This window comes from Micromys minutus (genome assembly GCF_963924665.1).
Source record: "Micromys minutus genome assembly, chromosome: 22".
Lineage (NCBI taxonomy): Eukaryota > Metazoa > Chordata > Mammalia > Rodentia > Muridae > Micromys > Micromys minutus.
The window spans coordinates 22,254,113-22,277,953 of NC_137957.1; the positions used below are offsets into that span (position 1 = coordinate 22,254,113).

The 23,841-nt window shown below is 38.7% G+C and overlaps 1 protein-coding gene across 1 annotated transcript in view; it reads right to left on the reverse strand.

Moving 5' to 3' along the window:
- OSBPL8 (oxysterol binding protein like 8) overlaps positions 1–23,841 on the reverse strand; it is a 123,520-nt gene that overhangs the window by 70,597 nt on the left and 29,082 nt on the right. The window contains exon 2 of the mRNA XM_080935724.1: positions 9,446–9,551. The gene's annotated coding sequence lies outside the window, so the exon portion shown is untranslated. The remainder of the gene's footprint in view (positions 1–9,445; positions 9,552–23,841) is intronic.

Below are 23,841 nucleotides of genomic sequence, written 5' to 3' on the forward strand. Positions count from 1 at the left end.
ATACAGTATACAAAAATATATAAATAAGTAGCATGTGTGAGGTAGGTTTATGACCTGAGGCCTTGGTCACTGATGACTGGCACATGCCCTGACACATATGTTCCATAGTATAAAGGAACAATTGCAAGAAAATCAAATTAGAATAGACAACAAATCTAAGACTCAGGCAGAAGCACCATGAAAACACAGCATGGCTTCAGAGACATTTCCCAGATGACATGGATGGGAGGCTGATGAAGCATCCTTTCACCCAGGAGTGAAGCCAATGGGAAGCTGGTTACAAGTGAGCATCTTCTTGTAAAGTAATTGACATCACTAAGTGGACCACAAACTAGTTTTTTATGCTTAAATTTTTAGAATACAGTACCATGTTGTATAATATATAAAAACTGTGAAAAATCTAATGTAGAATAACTCTACACAAGTATCTTATACATTTTAAAATATAAGCTAGGCATTCTTTTGTTTTAGCTAAAGTACTAAAATACTACTCACATCTCAAAGAATCTAGAAACTTCTCTGTCTTTAGAGAATGACCATTAAGATAAAACATTTTTAAAAGATTTATTTATTTAATGTATGATTATACTGCCACTGTCTTCACACCAGAAGAGGGCATCAGATCTCATTACAGATGGTTGTACGCCACCATGTGGTTGCTGGGAATTGAACTCAGGACCTCTGGAAGAGCAGCCAGTGCTCTTAACCACTGAGCCATCTCTCAAGCCCAACATTTTCTTTTTTAATTCAATAAATATTCAAACTGATCTCAGTAATTTGTTATAGAAATAAATCTAATTTGATAGAATGCAGCTTAAAAAGAAACAACTAGAAATTTTTATTTAGGAATTTGTGTGCTACAAAGCATTTTCATTGGAAGCACTAAATATTTACAAGATTATTTAAGTCATTAGTCTATGAGTATCATAAAAAGTGTTATATGGGAACTGTGATCTAATTTTATATCTAAATGTATGCTACCCATCTGTGAGTATTCCACATAAAGGACAAAGTAGAAGTTGATCACAAACCCTTTAACCTAGGAACTCCTATACCTCAACAAACCAGAATGGTATAGAATTGATTCCATGACACGGGTCTATGTGCAAAAACTTTACATACACTTTCTTCCCTGTATAAGCAGTGCCTTAACTTAGGCAAAGCACAGAGAGCTTATCCAGCAAGAACACAGCTAGTGGCTCCTCTTCCCCAGTACAGCTAGCAGCTCAAAAATTCTCAAAAGCCCTCCTATGGCAGGTGGCTCCCAGAACCCACATTTAGGAGGATTACACAAAGCATCTCAGGGTATTCTGTTCACTATCTTTGGCTCCGAGAATAAGAATCTTCAGTGATGAATATATAATGCACCAGGAACGGTATGTTCTTAGAACAGGAGTCACTCTATCCTTAGCTTGAGTTTCTCATATTCTTGAATCTTCTGCAAAAATGTGCACATTTTATACTTGAATTTTATAGCAAAGATTTGAAAGGAATCTTTTTTTTCCCCTGGGAACTAGAGCTTATCACTATTGAGTAGATAGCAGGCTTTGGCCCTTTAGGTACTCATTCCACTTACAACATTTAATGTAAGACAAATACAAACACACTTAGGAAAGATGGTTATACTTAGAAGGCAGCGTTTTACTTATTGTATTTTTGCATAGTATTTAATGATGGCACACTACTATGCATTACTTTTATAGAGGAATAAGAAATGGAAACAAAATTTTTAATTGATCTTTCTACCTACACTTGAAGTAGATATTTCCCACTGCACTTTGTACAATGTCATTATATAAAACATCTACTTCCAACTTAAAATCATAGAAAAACACAATGTCCGCATCTTAAATGCACGATCATACATTATTCACTGTCTCTTGAACTTCAGCAACTTCTGAATAGTGTATGATCTTAAAAAAGTTTTTTGCCAGGAGCAATTTTATGTCAAATTCCTGAGGTTTGAAATTAAAGAACACCCAGAGTTTACAAAAGAGTTAAGAAGTGAAACAATATCCTATAAAGTAACATTTAGAGGAAGGCAGGGATGTTCAAGAGTACTTTCCCACTAGGAACTAAATCCTTCTGCTTTCCCTTTTAAATCCTGTGTCTTCAGGAAATTACAACCTGTCAAGCTATAAAGTTCTCTCTGGAATGTTCTGGAAGGAGTCTGGTATGATTTATGTTCTATCAACATTTTTCTATAAAGGGCTTTACTGGTGTTTCCTGAGGTACTAAAGTAGCCGTCTTACTGCCCTGTGTGTCCTCTCAGTGAGTGAGTGATCAGAGCAGCCTCCAGCCCTCCAGTTACTCAGATAACTTCCAAGTCTCTTCTGCAGATATAGCTTATCTCTTAAAACACTTCTACCCACTTTTGGTAATTAACTTCTTGTTCTAAAATTCTGTTAGGAAAGTAAGACTTTAAGATTTATTTAGAAAGCTTTTTTTTTCTAAAAAATAAAATATTTATTGCTCTCTCAGAAACCAGATTTTTCCCCATTTATCTATCTTTTCTCCTACTTACTCAGACAGACCCCCTTATCCCCTACTTCTAATCGTCATTAAGTTCAATTATTCTTCTCTGCTACAACAACGCCTCGCAATCCAGGCTTTTTAAAAACTTACACTAGCTGCATGCCATGTGTCAAGGCTGGCACACCCTTCAGAAGCTGCATCCACACTGACTCTCATGCCACTCAGTTATGCTAAATGCTGAGATTCAAACAGTGGTAAAACATGCCTCCTACTGCAACAGCCAGCACAACACAATTAAGAATTGTATTCACCGTCACTAAAGTGAGTTATATCTTCACTATTCAATTTTAATTATTCTTCAAAACAGCCCAATCAACTCCAAACAACTTAACTTTATCATTTCTGGAGCTACTGTGAAATTTAATAGCAGTTTGTTTAAGTATACTGTGTGGATTCCTTCAAAGCATGACAACACAAAGAACCGAGCTGGAGAGTACTCAACCTGAGATAATTTCCGAAATGATCACGTTGACTGTGTTATTCCTCCCCTCAAAAACATCTGATACACTATTCTTTACAAAATATACCTCAGACTCTGGTACTTAAAACCTACAATTCAGGTAAATTGTTCATCCCACAGATATGTTTTGCTCTCCCATAAGAAAGCCTAAAACACCACTTAATTTTTTTGACTGACAGAACTGATTATGCATAGTGATTTGTCATATGTGCTACCTCCTACCCCCACCCACCCCCACCCCAAGCTTTCTTTTTGCTTAGCTCCCCAACATTTTGAAAATCCTCTGGTCTTAGTGGCAATATAACTATACATAATTCATTTATAACAGACTTATAAAACCAATTCTGTTACTAAAGTCGAATCTGGAATTATGCATCCCATCTGACCCTCAGAGTATTTTTCCTTACTGCTCAGTGTATGAGCATGCTATCCTGTGTGTATTGCCACTGCATAACTTCTGTTAACATCAGACAGGACTGTGACAGAGCCCGGAATTCCACCTCTTCCTTCAAACGCCAGCCCTGCACCTAGCATTTATAGGCCAACTCAACAGACCCACAAGTTCCAAGAACATTGTCACTCTGGTCAGAAAACAACCCTTATAACCAGGTTTGGTTCTGCAAGTCTGAAATCACAGCTACTTAGGAGCCTGAGGCAGGAGGATTACAAATCCAAGGCCTGCCTAGGCTATATAGAATGAGTACAAGGCCAGCCTAAGGAACCTAAGCAGACCCAGATCTTACCTCAATGTACAGAGTGTACAGAAATGGGCAGGGCACTCTCCACCAGAGAGAGATCAGGGATATGGGATAAGAGAAGATGGGCAAGTCCTGAAGATTCTGCTCAAAAGCTGCTTCTCCGGAAGACTCTGTATGCACCCCTCCTCCTCCTCCTCTTCCTCCTCTTCCTCCACCTCCCCCAGTCTGCCACACCCTCCCTTCCTCTCACGCTTTAGAACATACTTTTGTCTCTCACCATTCAGACATCACTCCACTGCACTGAGAACTGGGTTTTTTCACTGCTGCATTCTCTGTTGCTGTTCACATGCTTACCTGCAGCCTGATCTTAGGGAGGTGTGTTCTCAATTAAGGTTCCCTCCTCTCACATGACTCTAGCTTCTGTCCAGCTGATATAAAACTAGCCAGCACATCTAATACGACACACAATGAATGAATATAAGATATGTATACCAGGCAGCCACAACACAGATACTGCCTCAACCCTACAAACATTCTCAGCTGTCATCACAACATAGTCAGATTTCCTTCCACTATTAGTCTTGCTACCGAATGCATTTGTTAACGTATGCTCATCTTTGGTAATGGAGCATAAGTGCTAGTCCTTCTGTATTGGTAGTCTCTTGTCATAAGTAAACCCACCTTCTTCATCACAGTAATTAAACAGAGAGAAGCTCAAAAACTAATCAATATGATGTTTTACTTGTAACTAATGTCATTCAAATGCTGGGGCAACAGAAAGAAAACTGTGGTCATAAAGCAAAAGAAATGTCTTAACTGCCCATGAAAGAATTAAACCTACAAACCTAGCCTTTGACTTCATTAAATATTTTCCTCTAAATATGACTCAGTCAACCAGTTAACCTGGCAAGGTTATGGAAACAATACAACCAAGACCACTTATCATATCATAATCACACCAGGTGAGATATGAGAACCAGATATATTAGAAATGCAGGTTAGTAAATATTTCAGTTGCTCTTACAATATAAGCTTAACCCTAGGATTAGTTCAAACCATTTTAATTTTCAGTGTGAAAGAACTTAGTTTATTTGGAATTTCATCTGGAAAACTATATGCAGTTTACACAGATACATGAATTCTATGTTTGAGGAAGTGAGACAGGGAATGAGTCAGGACCAAGATGTGAATGAAGACATAATAACAAATTTCTCCTCAGCTTCTAGAAGTCTACCCTCTTTCTAAAACTCACAGCATAAAAATCCTGGCAAAGGATACTGAATATTATAAAGCCATAGAAAAGATTGCTAATGCTATGAAAATATTGATTTCTGTGACTCACAAATCTACCACAGACAAAAAAGTAATTACTTGTTCTTCAGGTCTCAGAAACCATGTAGTGCCCAGTATCATCATGAACCTCAGACACAAAGACACAATTAGCTACCAGAGAATCAAACTCTAGGAAGTGGTCCTGTATGTGCATTTATATTAGATACTGAATACAACATACTTTAAAGGGATGGCTAAAAGAGTAGGGGTACTATAGACAAAAAATATGTCTTTTGCATACAATGACAAGAAAAACAGAGTTAGAATATCGGTACTTCTAATCTCAGCATTATTCTTTGCCTGGCTAAGGGACTTACTCAAATGGCCTTTGCGAGCCTTGGTTCTCAACAAATAAGAAACAACTTGCAAGCTTCCTACTTGAAGCCTTCAAAACTGGATCGTGAGCCAGATTTGGTTCATACCTATAGTCTCAACCCAGGAGAGGTTGATGCAAGATTCATCATCATCATCTCTCTCTGTCTCTGTCTGTCTCTGTCTCTGTCTCTGTCTCTCTCTCTCTCTCTCTCTCTCTCTCTCTCTCTCTCTCTCTCTCTCTCTCTCTCCCTACCTACATATGTAGGTAGGTCTACATTGAATATTAACATGAAATTATGTAATTCTGAGGAGACATTAGCTTTTAACTGTATTTTACTTTGTTAAGATTTATTTTCTTTTATGTATTATGGGAACATACAATGTGTGTGGAGCACACTCCACAGCAAATAGGTGGAAGGCAGGGAATTACATGCCTGAGTCAGGTTTTTCCCGACTCTGCGTTCTGGAGATCAAATTCAGGCTGTCAGGCACGGTGGCAAGTGCCCTTACTCAGTGAGCCATCTCACCACATACCTGGCAAATTTTATTACCATACTATTCAAACCTTGAACAGTATCAAACTCTGACAATAAGAATGTGTTTTTTAAAAAATGGAATGTTTAGTACCTGTCCAACAGGAAATAGCATTTTCCCCGCTTGGGAACTCAATGAGAAATCACTGTTATTAACATGATTTTCATAATTTAAAAAACATACACAGAATATAAAGCCTGTCTTTCAAATTATCTACACCTTAAAAAAAGTTTCTCTTTAGCAGTCTCAGTGTCAGTCTTTCGCCAACAGACACAAAAACTGGAGTTATCTGGGAATCTCAATTGAGAAAAGGCCTCTTCCATGAGATCTAGCCGTAAGACATTTCTTAATTAATGATTAATGGGAAAGGGCCCTGGGGTTGGGGATTTAACTCAATGGTAGAATGCTTGCCTAGCAAGCTCAAGGCCCTGGGTTCAGTCCTCAGCTCTGAATTAAAAAAAAAAAAAAAAAAGGAGTAACTGGTAGAGGGCCCAGCACATTGTGGGCAATGCAGCTGATAGTCCTGGGTCCTACAAGAAAGCAAGCCATGGGGAGCAAGGCAGTAAGCAGCACGCCTCCATGGCCCCCACATCAGCTCCTGTCTCCAGATCCTGCCCTGTTTGAGCTCCTGTTGACTTCCTGTGATGATGAACAATGGTGGAAGTATGAGTCAAATATACCCTTTCCTCCCCAACCTGCTTTTTGGTCACGGTGTTTTGTCACAACAATAGAAACCCTAAGACACTTAGTAAAGTTTTTAAATAGCAGAAAAACTAATAGTCTGGAAGACAAATACATCACAAAATGTAATCGGTTAATTGCCTTGTTTAAGGCCATTGTAGTCACCCTCTAAGCCCTCACTCTCTGAGCTAGCTGAGTTAACAGATACAGGCAATGGTCAGTGACTCCTACTTCCACTGGAAAAACAACACTGCGCTCTCCTGGTGGTGACGCACAAAGCCATCTATAAAGAACACTGAAATCTACACGTAAGCAATCCTCTACCAATTCTGATTCAAGAAACTGGGCCTGGGAAGCAAGTTTTAAAATAGCCATGTTTTTCTTTCATGGGTGAAGTGCTTGCTAGAAGGCATAAGAGCCAGCGTTCAATTCCCCAGCACCCATGTAAAGGCTAAGCACAGCAGCACACATCCACAATTCCAGTGCCTGGTCATGGCAGCAGGGATCCTAATGACCTGCTAGCTGCCAGTCTAACCCAAATGGTAAACTCCAGGTTCAGTGAAAGGTGGCTGCCAGTCTAACCCAAATGGTAAACTCCAGGTGCAGTGAAAGGTGGAGAGCCAGGGCTCCGCATGCTTCCGAGTCCTCACTCTCAGATCATTTCACACCACTCTCATTCAGCCACTCAATAAAAAATTAAAGGGTTATCTGCATATCAAGTTCAAAAATTCTTGTTTTGGCTCCGATCTGTAAATCTGGTCTTTACCTACTGTGGCAACCATTTTCCACATCAACACTACTCATTTCCAACCTAGTATATTCAATTCTTACTTTCAACTTTATCACCCAAATCTCTGGTGATCCTGGCCTCCAACTTCATTCTGAAATGTTCTCCTGCTTGTTTTCAATCAAGTAAACCCTCCCTACTCCTGCTAGTCACAATTCATATTCTCTAAAAGGTTTTCCAGGTTAGAAAGATGGCTCAGTGGTTATGAGAACGAGCTGCTCTTTCGGAAGACCTAGGCTAAATTTCTAACCCCCCCCCACCCCCCCGCCAGCAACAGTCTTTAACTCCAGTTCCAGGAGATCTGTTGCTCTCCTCAGGCCTCCACAGCACCAGGCATGTATGTAGGCAAAACACCTATACACATAAAGAAAAACTAAAAACATAAAGCCTTTACAACTATCCAATATATAAAAATAGATTTCACCGACTTCTTCTCTTATTGATCTTTAGAGAGAATTCTTTTAAGTCAAAGTCATACTAAAAAGAAAATAGTAGCTTTTGTTATCTAATTAATATTTATAATGTGTGCAACATTGTAATAAGCAATATAAAGACCTTATTTCTTATTAATGCTCAAAATCACTCTGGAAGACAGATGTTACAATTACCATTACATAATTCATACAGAAACTGTAGCCATGGAAATTTTTATTCATTACCCACATCACACCAAAGCAGAGCTTTTTCCTTTTTCTTATGACAGGGTCTCACTAGCTAAATCTGCCCTCAAATCCATGATTCTCCTGCACTAGCCTCCTGAGCACGGAGATTACAGGATTACACCAACACAGCCAGCTCAGCTCAGATTCCAGCTAAAGATCTTCAGATCCAAAGTCTCATCCACCTCTTCCGTGTGTCAGCTGGGGCAGGGCATCAAGTCCAAAGGTGCTATTTTGTAGTTTATATTGAAATTATTAGTATTAGTCTCTACAATAAACTGTAATATATCACAGAAAAAGTAATTAATAGGAACAAAACAGTTTCCCCTACTTTTTCTAACACCTTTGTTCCAACATCTCGAGGAACAGAATTTAGAAACTTTAAAGGAAAAAAAAAAATCACTGAGGTTTTATTCATACAGACTCTGGTACAGAAGTTAATACTAATAATGTTTTATTTACTTTACTAAATTTCCTTTCTGATGCTGTAATAAAATACTCTGAACAAGGACAATTTAAAAAGAAAAGGGTTTATCTGGCTTACATTTTTACTGTCTGTTACTAAGAGAAGTCCAGAAAATAACTCATTCACAGAGAGAAAACACTGCTAACAAAGCTTCTATCAATCAATAGTTAATAGGATCATTCAAATATAAGAGTTAAAATGATTACTCTGGAGCAAAGCCATTTTTATAATGACATATCATCTACCTAATCTATGCCCATGACAGGTTTTGTTTTTCAATTATAGGATAGTATATACTTTACTGCTATCCACATTCAATTTAATTTCAGAATCTAATTCAGGAAGGATCCTTTATTAAACTGTCAAATTTCTATATACTATACAGTGCACTTGCTTTTAATTATTGATTAGCTTAAATGTTTCATTCACTCTCCTTGCTCAGAGCTGCACATGACTTGAAATTTACAGGTATTTAAAGTCCTCTTGGTTTTTATTAAGAGACAAAAGAAGTTTGAAAAGCAAATACAAACTATTACGTCAGACTATCTAGACAATCTGGCTGGGAAGAGATAGAGATGGATATGAAGTAGAAATACTAGAAATATGACAGGGCTCTGTTCCAACAAGTTTCAAACAGTCTGAAATTCTCATAACAACATGGGAGTTTAAGTATTATCTTAAAGCACTTTAAGTAAATTGCTTTTACAAGGCATGTGGCACTTGCCCTCAATTCCAGCAGTTGGGAGGTGGAGGAGTCAGAGCGTTAGGAACTCAGATCAGAGCCTGGTCTACCAAAGTGAGTTCACAGCCTGCCAGGGCTACATAGTGAGATTCTGTCTCCAAAAGGAAGACAAACCCAACCAACCAAATAAACAAACTTTGCTTTCAAAGAGCTTTTTGGAATGAAGCTTTGGCTTCTGTCAAGCACTCTTCAGCTGTAGATAACGTGTCCATATTCACTGGTGTTACATTACTCACCGAAGATCTGTCAGGTTCTCCATCTGCCAAACCTGCCTCCATAGTGGATGATAGGCTTATGCTTTTCCTCCCATTAATGTTCAGCCATCCTATAAGTCTGGAATCCCTAGGGGGAAAAAAGTATTATGTATTAGGTAAGTAGAAAATAAACTATTAATTACAGTAGAAGGGGGAAGTCATTTTATGCTAAGATTACTGAAAAATTCAACAACAAAATGGATTTTGACAGAAGTTTCTTTTTGGTTTTTGTTTGTTTGTTTGTTTTAAGAATTAATCTGTAGAGATGGCTCAGTGTTTAAGAGCACTTGTTGCTCTTTCAGAGGACCTGAGTTCAATTTTCAATACCCACATGGCAGCCAACATCTATGACTCCAGTTACAGAGGATCCGACACCATACACATAAAATGACCATAAAATCTTTTTAAAGAAAAAGAGAAGTATCCCAAGCAGGAAAGAAATACCCAGAAGCAGGTGTGAGCCAATGCAGCCATCCAGCATCAGGAAGCAGAACAACGAGGCAGCATGAGACTCTGCCTCAAGAAAACAGAACCAAAAGGGTCTCTCATGCTGAACTGTAACAGTTCTGTCCATGCCAGTGGAGTAACTAGTTTATTTCCTGAATCATTTACAGATTAGAACTGGAAAGACTTAGGCATCCCTTCAAAAGAATACTATATATACAAATATAAAAAAATCTTCTATACAAATATAAAATGTGTAGACTAATGCCAAATCAGACAATAACATCATGTTATTAAAAATTAAAGACAAAGAAAGGGAAGTGGATGGGCTGGAGCTGGTGTTGAACTTGGTGATATAGGAAATAGTTGATAAGATAGGATGTGATGTGTACACAGACATTTTACATGAAATCTTACACTGGTAAGAAACCAAGAAGTTCAGAGATCCAACATTCACCTAATAATGAATCTATCATTGCTCCTGGGCAAATATCCAAATGCACCCTACCCCCAAGGACATGCACTCTACTATGTTCATAACAGCTTTATTCATACTAGCCAGAAACTGGAAACAACCCAAATGCCCCTCAAGCAAAGAATGGATACAGAAACTGTGGTTCATTTACAGCCATTAAAAACGAGGGCATCATGAATGTTACAATATATGGATGGAACTAGAAAATATCATCTTGAGTGAGGTGACCCAGACCCAAAAGACATCATGGTATGGACTCACTGATGAGTGGTTATTAGCTATAAAGTACAGAGTACCCATAGGCCCAAAGAACATAAACGAGAAGGAAGGCCCAAGCAAAGATGCTTGAATCCCACTTAGAAGGGGAAACAAAATATTCATAGGAGGTTGAAGAAGGGAGAGGTTTGAGGGTGGAGGGAAACAGGAAGGTAGAATCAGGTGCAGGGAAAGACAGGAGAGAGGCCTAGAAGGCCAGGAACGTGAATGGAAATCTGTAGCTGTAGAGGGGTTGGGGGCGGGGATAGGAAGTCCCAGAGACTTGGGATAAGGAAGGCTCCCAGGAATCAACACAGGTGACCTTAGCTGTGGAGACATGGAACCTGAGGAGGCCACTTTCTGTAGTAACGCAGGACCCCCAATTTGTCCTGTCTAAAAGAAGTGCAAGGATGGAGCAGAGACCGAAGGAAAGGCCAGACAATAACCGTCCCAATTTGGGACCCATCCCATGGGCAAACATCAAGCCCTGACATTATTAATGATGCTCTGTTATGTTTGCAGACAGGAGCCTAGCACAGCTGTCCTCTGAGAGGTTCTACTCAGCAACTGAACCAAACAGACCACAGATTCTCCCAGCCAAACATTGGACGAAGATCAGAGACATGTATGGAAGAGTTGGAGGAAAGACTGAAGGCCCTGAAGTAGATAAGAAGACCAACAGAGTCAACAAACCTGAATCCCTGAGAACTCTCAGAATCTGAGCCACCAATCAAAGAACATACATGGGCTAGAATGAGGCCCTTTGCACATATGTAGACGACAGGCTCAGTCTTCACGGCTTCTCTATCTGGCCTCAGTAGGAGAAGATGCCCCTAATCCTGCAGAGACTTGATGTGCCAGGGTTAGGGGATACTGGGCATAAGGAGGCATCCTCTGAGGAAAAGGGGGAATGAGGGAAGGAACTCTGTGAGGGGAAAGGCCAGGGCAGAAGGTAGCATTTGGAATGTTAATTACTAATTTTAAAAGCAACAGAAGAAACCTTCTGCATTGGAAGAGTAAAGGTCTACATAATGAGAACCCTTTGAAGGCAGACAGATTTATCAATGCCTAAGCAAATCTGTGCAGTTTCATACTAAATCCCTGCACATTCCAAGTGCTACCACGCAGACAGATGAGCAATTAAAAAAAAAATCATTAGGTGACTTATTCTCACTTAACTTAGTAGAGTAGGTGTAATTACCTATTCCTTTTTCTAAATGATTTTTCAAACATCTAGAGAACAGCATAAAATAAATAATGCTGACACCGACCTTTTTGTTCTTAATCACTGGCTCCAAATGCAAGTAATACCTTCACTATAAATGTTTTATTGTCCCAAAGAGGGAGGTAGAAAGATGAAAGCTATGTTGAAGTGAGTTATGTAAGCCTTAGAAGTTCCAAAATCCCTTCTTCCTTACTCTGGCTAAAAGTGTGTTTCTTCTTTCCAATATAATTTTCACTTAGAGCAATAAAGAAGACTCGTGCATAAAGCACTTGACGCAAAGCATGAATACCTGAACTCCACACTCAGCAAAAACTACCATGGTAGTACGTGCATGAAATCCTACAACTAGGAAGAAGGAGATAGGGCTTCTCTGAGACTCACTGACTAGCCAACTGAGCAAAGTCAATGAGCTCCAAGTTCAGTGAGAGAACCTGCCTCAAAAAAAAAAAAAAAAAAAAAAAAAAAAAGGTACAGCAAAAATTGAGGAAGCTACTCAATGTCAATCTCCAGCCTATGCACACAAATGCACAAATATGCATACATATGCAAGAAGATAACACATACAAAGTGCACAAAAAACTTTATGTAACTGAACCTCATATGCTTAAACTTTTATTTCTAGGGGTAGGGAGAGCATGTCATTAAACCACAGCACATAATCTAGGAATGATCTTTATAGCTTTTAAAAGTTTATAAAGAAAAAGTAGAAGTGGTGAACAGGAAAACAAAAATAACCCAAGACACTATGTAGATCACAAAGTCTAAAGTACTAACTAGCTTCGGCATTGATGATAGCTGGGTGTCATATGAATGTTTTAACAAAGGGTGACCTCAAGAGTGGAGACTTTAGTGATCAAATGGATAGTCTCCCATTCTGTCATATCACGAAGTCTTTCCCTAGGCATTCCTGAGGAAACATGTTCATGAATATGGCTTTCTACTCTTCAGTTATCCAGGCAGCAATCATTTCTGGAGCATGGCTCACCAAGAATTTATCCATACATATTCTGAAAAAGACACCTCCTATATGTTAGGATGCATACCTCTAGAGGTACTAGTTCCAAAGGAAAGAATGATGCATTCTGAGGACACAATCATAATCTCACTTGACTAGAGGTTGAAAGTACAACACAGCAACGCTAGGACACCAGTGCCTGTGAGACAACTGACTCCAGTGACTACAAAGGCACCGCACTGGTGTTCCACAGGACGTAAGAGAGGCTATGTCTGACATGTAGGAAAACACTTAGTAATCGCTTCACATTACCATTTCAATCCAAATGCCACAACCAGACAAGATGCTTACAGAGGGTAAACAATATAAAATGGATATACTAGAAAATATAAATATATGTGTGTTGTGTCTACATAAATTACAGAAAACTATAATTTCTTAATTTGAATATGTCCATGTATAAATCAAGTAAGTTTGGTTTATTTTTCTTTTATTGGCTTGTCATGTAAGATATACTGACGTCACATTATATTTAAAGTCATTGTTGAGAGTTGTACCAAGGTCAGATGGAAGTATGACCTTGTTATTGCCTTTGGGATCAAGCATTTTATTAATTTACTGTAGAGAGAATATCTTGTGTATTGTATGGATGCATCTGTTAATTAAAAACCTACTGCCTATAGGAAAGGGTAGAAGGTAGGACAGGAGAAGGGACAGAAAGAATTCTGGGTTAGAGCCAGGAACAGTCCTGGGAAGATGTAACAAGACAGACTCATGGTTCCTGAGCATAGATAGCCAGCCATGTGCAGAATATAGATTTGGATAAATAGGTTAGTTTAAGTTATGATCTCGTTAGAGAAGAGCCTAGCTATATGTCCAGGGTATTTGTAAACATATTTTGAGTCTGAGTCTTATTTTAGGAACACAGAACTGGGAGGTAAACCCAAAAATAACTTCAACAATTAGGACCCAAGCTTACAGCCTGAAAAAGCCCAGATGAACGCCAAGGGGAGATGGAGGGTGGGGGGTCAGACTAGCTGAACAAAAGAGCTGGTCTCTTTAAAAAAATAAAAATGAGTAAGTGGTACTTTACAACTTATTAAAAAGAAGGCCCCTGGTTATAAGAAAGCTGCCTTTAGGCAGAATAGAGGCCTGTAAATAGCAGGTAGCAAGCAGGAATGCAGGCCAACCTGCTGTGGGCCCACAGAACTAAGGCCTAAAGCTGTGGCTCAAGCAGCAACCTGACAGCAAAGGCATTGAGTAGCCCTGCTGAGAGAGCAACAAGGCAGAGGGCTGGGGAGAAACATAAAAGCCTCAACCCATGCCGCTACCTTTAAGGAATGGCCAAAGGCCAGAGGCTCCGCCTAGCCAAGCATGACGTGGCACAGGGAAGGCAAGAGCCCCACTGCTGAGAGCTGGGACAGCGGGATGGCCTGGGAGCTCCCACAGAACAATGTAATCAGGGCTGGGACTCCCTGCTGATAGATACTACCTATTACAAACAGTCTAAAATTTAAAACGTTACAGCTTTTCCTTAAAGATACTATGTAGGTTTTGCTTAATAATAAGTAGGAATGTCCTTAGTAATTTAAAAAATAAATACATATCAATCTTAAATTTATATAAAGAGAATGGGGAATACAGGTATATTTATCCACATAAGTTATGATTATAATTTCAATTTGAAGGATAATGCTTTTTCTGTTGCCAAAAAGCATTTTACTCCAGAAAAGATTTATTCTGGTAGTCAATTAAAAATTCATATTTAGGGTTGGGGCAGGGTTGTTTGCTTTTAGCTTTCCAGAAGAGAAGCATCCAACTAAGGAATCCAGAGATTCCTGGACAAGAGACACATCTAAAGAAAAATGGTGAATCATTAAGAGAAGATATTCCAAGAAAAAGAATAAACTAGTGACATATAAAAATAATGCTATTAAGCATATTAACCATATTGCATATTAACTATCAGCTTGGCAATACAGAATACAAATGCATTTGTCAAGAGGAGATAAATCAAGCACACATGTCATAGAGACAATGTGATAGTTTTCAATATGCCTGAGGCACTAAGATGAAAAGGAATTTAAAGTTGAAAACATGGAAGAATTTTAAAAGAGAAAAAAGAAAGAACAAATAAATGCACATAAAAATAAATCTCCAAAAAAGAAATAAAAATTGACATATTTTCAGGGGTACATAGATACTAAAGACTATGTTCATAATCAGCAGAAAGCCACTATAAGTGAACTTCATCCCATTCCCAAAGAGGTGGGGTAAGGAAATTTTGGTCATTCAATACATGTTAGATGTTTGTTATCCTTCAGAGGGAGATAGTTCTACATACTTGTAAGCCACACAAGGTCTTGGATGGGGAAGAAATGATACAGGGAGCTTAGACTTAAAATTTTCTCTTTTTCCTTTCCTTTTCTCTATACTTCTTTTTTTGTTAGGTAAGAGAAAGGGAGTTGAAAAGAAAAGGGGGGGGGTATAGAAATGTCAGAATATTAGACAAATAGCAGTAGAATCTACTCTTAAAGCAAATAAATTTTTTAGTCATAATCTTATACTGGTAGAGCTCTTTGTATTTTAATGCTAAATTTGAGGTTATATTTTGTTACATGGGTACAAAATTTTGCATACTGATACAAAATTAAGGTTATTTTGATACATTGGTATAAGTTGTTATATACTGATACAAATTTAAGGTTATGTTTGTACATATAATGTATATGTTTTCAATGTTTATTTGAGGTATTATATTTATATAATTCTTAAAGATGCAATATAAAGTTCTAGTTCTTTTGAGATCTGCTATTTCATACTGTTGGGGATGATAAAAATACTGTTGGGGGTGATAAAAATACTGTTGGGGGTGATAAAAATGCAAGTTATGTCTGACAATTCAGATATACTACAGATAGGTAGACTTCAAAAACCTCAAGAGATCCACAGAAAGTGGCATTTAAAATTGTTTCATTATTAAAATATCTTTTTGACTATGATACAGATCTGCTCCTGACAGAACCCAATTCTACTTCAAGGAAGATGATGAATATCAATAACTTCCATAAGAAATTACTTCAATTATGGCAAGCTAGCCACTGGGTAAAGAAAATGCCCATGCTTCAACCTCAGACAAAGTGCTGTTTAGACAAACACAGAAAAGTCAACTGCCAAACTCTGCCAAGACAGGATAAACAAGTCCTTCATAATTCCTGCTTCACAAAAATTCTGTCAGATATACTGAGCCAGAAGCCTAAAGATGAATGCTCTACCATTATAGAGACAATTCTAGGAAAAACTGTTCAAGTAGTCAACCTTGTCTGTCTTTTATATAATCTTGGAAGCTTCTTACCTACACTTCCTACTTACTCAGGTAATAAGTATTCCTTCTCAGGTCTCTGATGAGTTTGAGATCTGGATAGTTACAGTCTTACAATTAAGTTGAGTTATCTAGGATAAAGATATTTTTAGGTTGGTAATCCAAGTTAGGATAAAATTTGAGTCAGATACAAAGCTTTGAATACAATAAGATAGAATAGATAATAGAAAATTTTCCTTTATTGTAAAATACTATGGATGGGGCATTGTAAACATACATTATAGTTTTCAAAATTGTTAATTGTATTCAATTTATATTTAAAAGAAAAAAAAGTCTTTATTGGACTAAAAGGGGGGAACTGTAGAGAGAATGTCTTGTGTATTGTATGGATGCATCATCTGTCAATTTAAAAACCTAAGCCTATGGCCTACAGCAAGGGTAGAAGGTAGGACATCCAGGAAACAGAAAAAATTCTAAGATAGAGCCTAGCATGGGAGATTTGCCCAGGAAGATGTGACAAGACAGGTGCATAGTACCCGAGCACAGATAACAGCATATGGCAGAATGTAGATTAGAATAATTGGTTATTTTAAGTTATGATCTAGTCAGAGATGACCTAGCTATGTGGCAAAGATATTTGTAAACATATTTTGAGTCTGAATCTTATTTTGGGGATCATGGGGCTAGGAAATAATAGAACCAAGTTAACTAGGGCTGTGTGATGGATATTCTTGGTTGTCAACGTGAGTTGACTAATTTAATTAAATCTCAAATGGCTGGGCACATCTGTGAAGAATTAGGTTTCATCTACCATGGGAAGACCCACTTTTAATCCAAATCTGAGGAGAAAAACTCCACCTTTAATCTGAGCCAGACTCTCTGCAGACAGCCTAAAAAACATGGAAGAAGACATCTTGTTCTCTTTCTTTGGTTGCTGTCACTCTCACTGGCAAGTCCATTCCCTCACTGGCATTAGAGCCTACATCTTTAATAAAATCCATACACACACACACACATGTATGCATATATACATATTTGTGTGTGTGTCTAAGGGGGAGACTCATTCTTTAATTCTGTTCCTCTAGAGAACCCTGTTGCAGTAAATATTTGAAGACTGACTTATCCCTTTATCAGTCCCCTCGGTCTCACTCTGCAGACGCCACTCTAGTATGGAGCGGAACACACGGAGTCTGTCACACAGTCCAAAAACCATACTCTGTGCACGGTCCCTTTCCAGGCCAGTTCACTCAGCCCACCCTGCTGTTTCTGCCCCAGGTGGATACAGCCCCCCAGCGTTTTCTTTTCTCCACCACCAGGCACAAACATCACTATAAGGCCTGATAGCTTTTCATGCAGGTTTATATATTAAATTCTCAATCCACAAACCCAGTATGCAGTGAGATTAAGTCCAATGGACAAAAATACAAACTGCTCTTCTATAAGAGATAAAGGACTTATAGAAACCCTTAAGAATATTCATATTTACCTATGGCCAATTATGGCCACCAGGATCTAAGTCTGCTTTCTCCAGCTCCATCTTGATTTCCCTCTTCTCTCTGCTCCTCTTCCATTTTCCTACCTTTTCTCTGCCTACCTCTCCAATCATGTATCACCTTAAATCAATCTACAGAACCCTGACTAATACAAGCTTTCATAACAAACTATCACAGACTGGAGGCTTACACAGCAAGACTGGAAATCCCAGGACAAGGTGTAAGGAGGTGGGATGCCCAGGCCTCTTCTCTTCGCTTGCAGTCAGCCATCTTCTCTCTGTGCTTTCCTATCTTTTGTATATATCTGGAAACATTCTTATTATAGAACATTAGAAACTCTTAGTTAGCACCAACTCTAATAACCTCATTTTACCTTTAACATTTTGTTCTTTTAAATTTTACTTCATCATCATCATTATTATATGTACTAATATGATGGAGGGATGCATAGGCTATGGTGTGCATATGGAGGTCAGAGCACATCTTATAAATGGTTTCTCTCCTTCCGTGTGGAGTCCAGGGCAAAGTTGGACATAGGGCTTACATGTATTCAAGCACTTTTACCCACTGAGCCATCTCAGTAACCCTTCACTTTACCTGTTTAAAGACCCTGTGTCTCCAAATACAGACACATTTTGAAATACTGAACGTTAGAATTTCATGCTGAACTAGTGTAAGGTAGAAGTCAGTCCACAGCAAATATGATTTACACAAACATGTATGGGTGCCAAGATGATTTTATACAACTTGGCTATACTACAATCTCGATATTTTGTCATGTACAAGTCTAGATGTTGCCGAGAAGGTATTTTTCAGATATGATTAACATTTAAACTCTCAAAGTAAAATGTGTTAATTTCTACAATGTGCAGAACTTAGCCAATTGGTTAAAGGCTATTATTTAATTAATTAGTATTAATAAAGATTGACATTCTCTAAAAAGAAGCAATTCTGCTTCTTGATTTCCTTTCATTCAAGACTCCAGTACCAACTCCTTAGGTTTCCAATGTGCCTTGCATATTTCATAAATACACTCCTCACCATCACAATGAGCCAGTTCCTCTAAATTGGTGGAGTAAGTGGGCTTCGTCTAACCAGCTGGAGCCTTGGAGAGAAACTAAGGTCCTCTAAATAAGAAGAAAGTCTGCATTGTAAATTTTAAAGGTTTTTTAAAAATTATTATTATTATTGTTTTTAGGTGTGTGATGTTAGCATAGGATGACCTTGAACTTTGATTCTGTGATCTTCACTCCCCACATGGGGAGATTATGAGCATGCACTATCAGACTCTGTTTAATGAAGTGCTGGGACTCAAACTCAAAGCATTCTGTATGCTAGGCAAACACTCTACTGAGCTATTCCAGACTTTATTTCTAAGCCTCTATAATCACATTAACCAATTCTCAAAGTCAGTCATGTGATACCCTACCCCACTCCCTTTTACACACGCGCGCGCGCGCGCACACACACACACACACACACACACACACACACACACACGCACGCACACACGCACGCACAATTGGTTATTATATTTTTCTGTAGCACTCTTAAGTCCAAAAATATGTAGGCATATGTAGTGGTCTAAATGAGATTCTCAGGCATCTGCATTCTTGGTGTCTAGTTTGGTGAGATTGTTTGGGTTGGTCTCGGAGGTATGGCCTTGCTGAAGGAAGTATGTTTTGAGGTTTCAAAAGCCAACACTATTCCCAATGTGCTCTTTCTATTCCTTGTATTCCGTTCAAGATGTGAGCTCTCAGCTCTTAGCTCTTCCTGCTACCATGTTTGGTGCTTACTGCCATACTTCCCCACCATAACAGAGTCTTATCCTTTCTGGAACTATAAGCCCAAAATAAATCTTTCTATAAGTTGCTTTGGTTATGGTCTTTTATGACAGCAATAGAAAGTAACTAATGTGGCATACATTCGTGTTACCTACATGGGCACAAGAAGGATGATACACCATCATTTGTCCTCAGTACCTTCTGCTTTCTTCTGCATCATAGAAGCTAAAGGCATGGGCAACACTTTGTAAACATCTTTGTCTCTGAGATGCTGAATTATTTGCAATGAGACAATGTAATATTGTACAATGCATTTGGAATGTTCAAAGGAGACAGAAACCAATCCATTTTTCATCTGGCCATAGTAAATATCGACTTTAAAAAACCATGAGGTTTCGAAGTGATTACCAAATGATTCCCTGTCAGCTACCCATTTGGCACTGTCAGACAACTACAGTTATCACTAGTGACAAAATCAAAGGGCATAAACTCATCATCTGTTTTCACATCTCTAGTTTTCCCAATAAATTTAATCAGCATCTAATTCCTCATTTTCATTTTCTTTTGCTTTATCTGCAGAGATTTGTTTTCCTCAAAAGTCATCTAACCTGATAATCTTTAAATAGTCGTCAGTGCTAAAGAGAAAAGTCAGGCAGGGAAGAGCACGGGAGTGAGGGGGGAGGATGGAAGACCTCAGAGATGATTCAGTCAAAATCCCGGTAATGGGGAGACGAGCCACACAAAGGAGCAGGAACAGCCGGCACGTTCTCAGAGCAGCGAGGGATTACTGTGGTAAGGTGGGCAAGAAAGAGGATGGTAAGCAGTGATACCCGAAGGGCGGCTAACTTCTGAACCAGTCTGGCAGGACAAGCAGGACTTTACCCTGAACAAGACAGAGGGTTACTGCGGAAAATAACTTCTGTGGGCTCACTCTAGCTGCCAGCTCTGAACAGTGACAAACAAGTACCTACATGAGACATGATGGTGGCATGCACCAGAAAGGCAGCAGACATGGTAGATGGTGTCAAACTTTTATGTTCTCTGACTAGATAGTCAAATTATTATTGATGAGCCATATATAAACTACAAGTAGGTTGGAAAAACCTGCCAAGGGTTTTTGCCTTAAGCAGCTAAAACTAAAAAATTAAGTTACCACTAACAGATACTCAGTATATCGTGGGACGATTTGGGAAGAACGTAAGTGAATACGAGCTTGTCTCCAGGTGGACACTCATGAGACAGCACTTAGACCTCTCAATGGAGGAGGTATCAAGGAAGCAGCTGAAGACAGGAGAGATGGCTCAGCTGTTAAGTGCAACGTTGCTCTTGCAAAGGATCTAGATTCATTTTCCACTACCTACAGAGTAGATGACAACCATCTGAAACTTCAGTTCTAGAAGATTCAACACCTACCTCCAGGCATGCATATGGGACATAGACATACATTAAGGAAGACATTCATACAAATAAAAAAAATCTTCAAATTAAAAAAAAAAGGCAAAAGAAGCAGTTGAATATGGCTCTGAGGCAAGTCAATCTAGAAATCTAAAGTGAGAGTCTGCATGTATAACAAATGAAATTTGAAGTAGATGAGATCTTCTTGGGAAATGAGTTGCAAGCTCAGTTCAGGGCCATATGCCACTTATGTTTGTTTTTTAAAGATTTATTTATTTTATATATATGAGTACACTGTAGTTGTCTTTAGACACACCAGAAGAGGGTGTCATTTCTCATTACAGATGGTTGAGAGCCATCACTGGTTGCTGGAAATTGAACTCAGGACCTCTGGAAGAGCACTGAGTGCTCTTAACCGCTGAGCCATCTCTCCAGCCCCATTACTTATGTTTTGAAGGATCAATGTTTATCTTCTTAAAAATTTTCCTTTTTAGCATTCAACTTGAAGAATTTTCTATTATTACTCTTTACAAAGATAAACTCACTCTACAGAAAAAGGATACATACTCACAAAATAAAAATCTTAGCATGTAAAATTAATAAAGGGAACAGGAAAAGGAAAGCCTAAAATTAAGACTATGTGCCTTAAACTCAAAATTGAAAACAAAGTTGAGAAGCACTGCTAATAGCAAAGCTCCTGAAGGGAGAAGGTGGCTGAGCAGCCCTGGTTATGGGGTCATCATCCACCCTGGTTATAGGTGCCAATCATCCACCCTGGTTATAGGTGCCAATCATCCACCCTGGTTATAGGTGCCAATCATCCACCCTGGTTATGGGTCATCATCCACCCTGGTTATGGGGTCATCATCCACCCTGGTTATGGCTGCCATGCATGAAGCTGGACCCCAGATAGGAGCAAAGCAATGTAAGCTGAGTACCAGTTTCCATCTGTCTCTGAGTCCTAACTATTTATGCAGCTTGACCCTGTGCCCAAGTTTCCTACCATAATAAACTATACTCTGGAGCCTTGAGCCAAAATACACACTTCCTCCCCTCACTTGCATTTGTTGGCTGTTTTGTTACAACACCTGGAAAAGTAACACACAGAGAGGCTTAAAATATTTGTGCACTCATTTCATAATCTCTTAGAGTAAAAAGTTAGACATTTATATAATCCTAAATCTGCAGAAACGGAAGTATATTTTTTAATTGAAAACAAGCTAATAATCCTAAGTCTAAGAAAATGGAAGTGTATTTTTTTATATTGAAAACAAGCTTAATGGTAGTAGGTTCTAAAACACAGGCTTGAGGAAAAGTGTCTCCTCTTATTCATCAGCTCTTCAGAGTGCCACAAGACTTAATAACTTAAGTCTCACTTCTCAAGGTTGCCAAGTAAAGCTAAAGTTGTATGTTAATTTCAACATAATCACTAGTTGAATTCAAAGTTTTAAAAAGCACCATGCTCTTTCTTTTGATATCACAGAGATATGGGGGAGAGAAGCATGTACTGAGCAAGGCTCATTCCATTTGTCCATCCACTATCACAGGACACACACACACACACACACACATAGTTTGGAATGACACAGGCTCATGTATTTGAACACCTGATGCTACTGTTGAAGGGGACTGACTGCAGCACCTTTGGAAGCTGGCACAAGCCAGAGAAATGAGCCCTGGGCCATGGGTGATGGCTAAGGTGGCAAATCTCTGAGTTTTAGAGTGGTTTGGGTTTACATAGTGAGACCCTGTCTCAAAGACAGGATCTAGCACAATATGCATCCATTCATCATAAATCCTTTTAGCTAAGTACAAAGAGAGGTAGCAGTAACCTTTCAGTCTAACAACCTGCAACAAACATCACATAGTGAATGCTTCCCGTTCAGAGCACTCTAGGGAAAGTTGAGGTGGAAAAAAATTATATTTACAAGTAAAGGCTAGTTGAAGTCTTTGGAGTTCTTGAAGTTTTGTTTTGTTTTTTATTTTTTTTCTTTTAAATCTCTGCTGCATATATACAGTGTCACCACCATTTCCATCCAACCTCTCATAGGGATCCTAACTAGTGTTATAAGAAAACCAAATTTACATTCTAGGAACCGAAAGGACAGAAAATATATTTCAAGATAATGTGACTGCGTACATAAGAATATACAAATTGGTAGAATTAACAATTGTGTATGACTAATCTCAATCATCAACTTGATTGGAGTGAGAGATATCTAGGAGCTTAATTAAGCACATGGCTAACTGGTCTGAAACTCTATGAGAACACTTTCAAAGATGAGCATGCCCATAATGGCTCTGACAAAATGCAATGGTGTAATCCTTTGGATCAATTTTTAAAGTCAGACTACTTGTAAATACTGGAACAATGAAGGATGGGACCTAGGGAGGAAGCAGGTCAGGACATCTTTGAAGGGCTTCTTTTGGCCTAGACTCCTGTCTGCTTGATGGCTGCTGCGGACTGACACTCCACTTTCCTCATATGCCCTCTCCATCCAACGTCTGGGGCCCAAACCAATCCACTGAGCTGACTATGGACTGAACTATGAACCAAACAATCTTCCCTTTTAAGGTGTCCTCTGAGGCGTTTGTAATTGAGATCAAGGTTAACACAGTACAGTTAGCAAAAGTATTTATAAAGAAAATCGACTTCATTTCTACATATCAACAACTTTATGAAAATGATTCAATTTGTAATTGAATATATATCACATACTTAGAAAATAAACTTAATATAAATAGGAAAGACTTCTACAATGCATACAAAGTTGCAAAATGTCACAAAAGAAATAAAGAAACTCTAAACAAATAAGAATATACCAATTCCTGGCCTAGAATGCCTTGATACTTTTAAAGTGTTAAATCTCAGGCTGGAGAGATGGCTTGGCAGTAAAAAGCACACACTGCTGTTACAGATGCTCCAAATCAGTCCAAAGTATCCGTGCAGGGTAGGGGTTCTCAACAGCTCTAGGGGAGTCTGACCCCACTGGTCTCCTGGGGCACCTCCAGTCGTCAGCACATATCCAT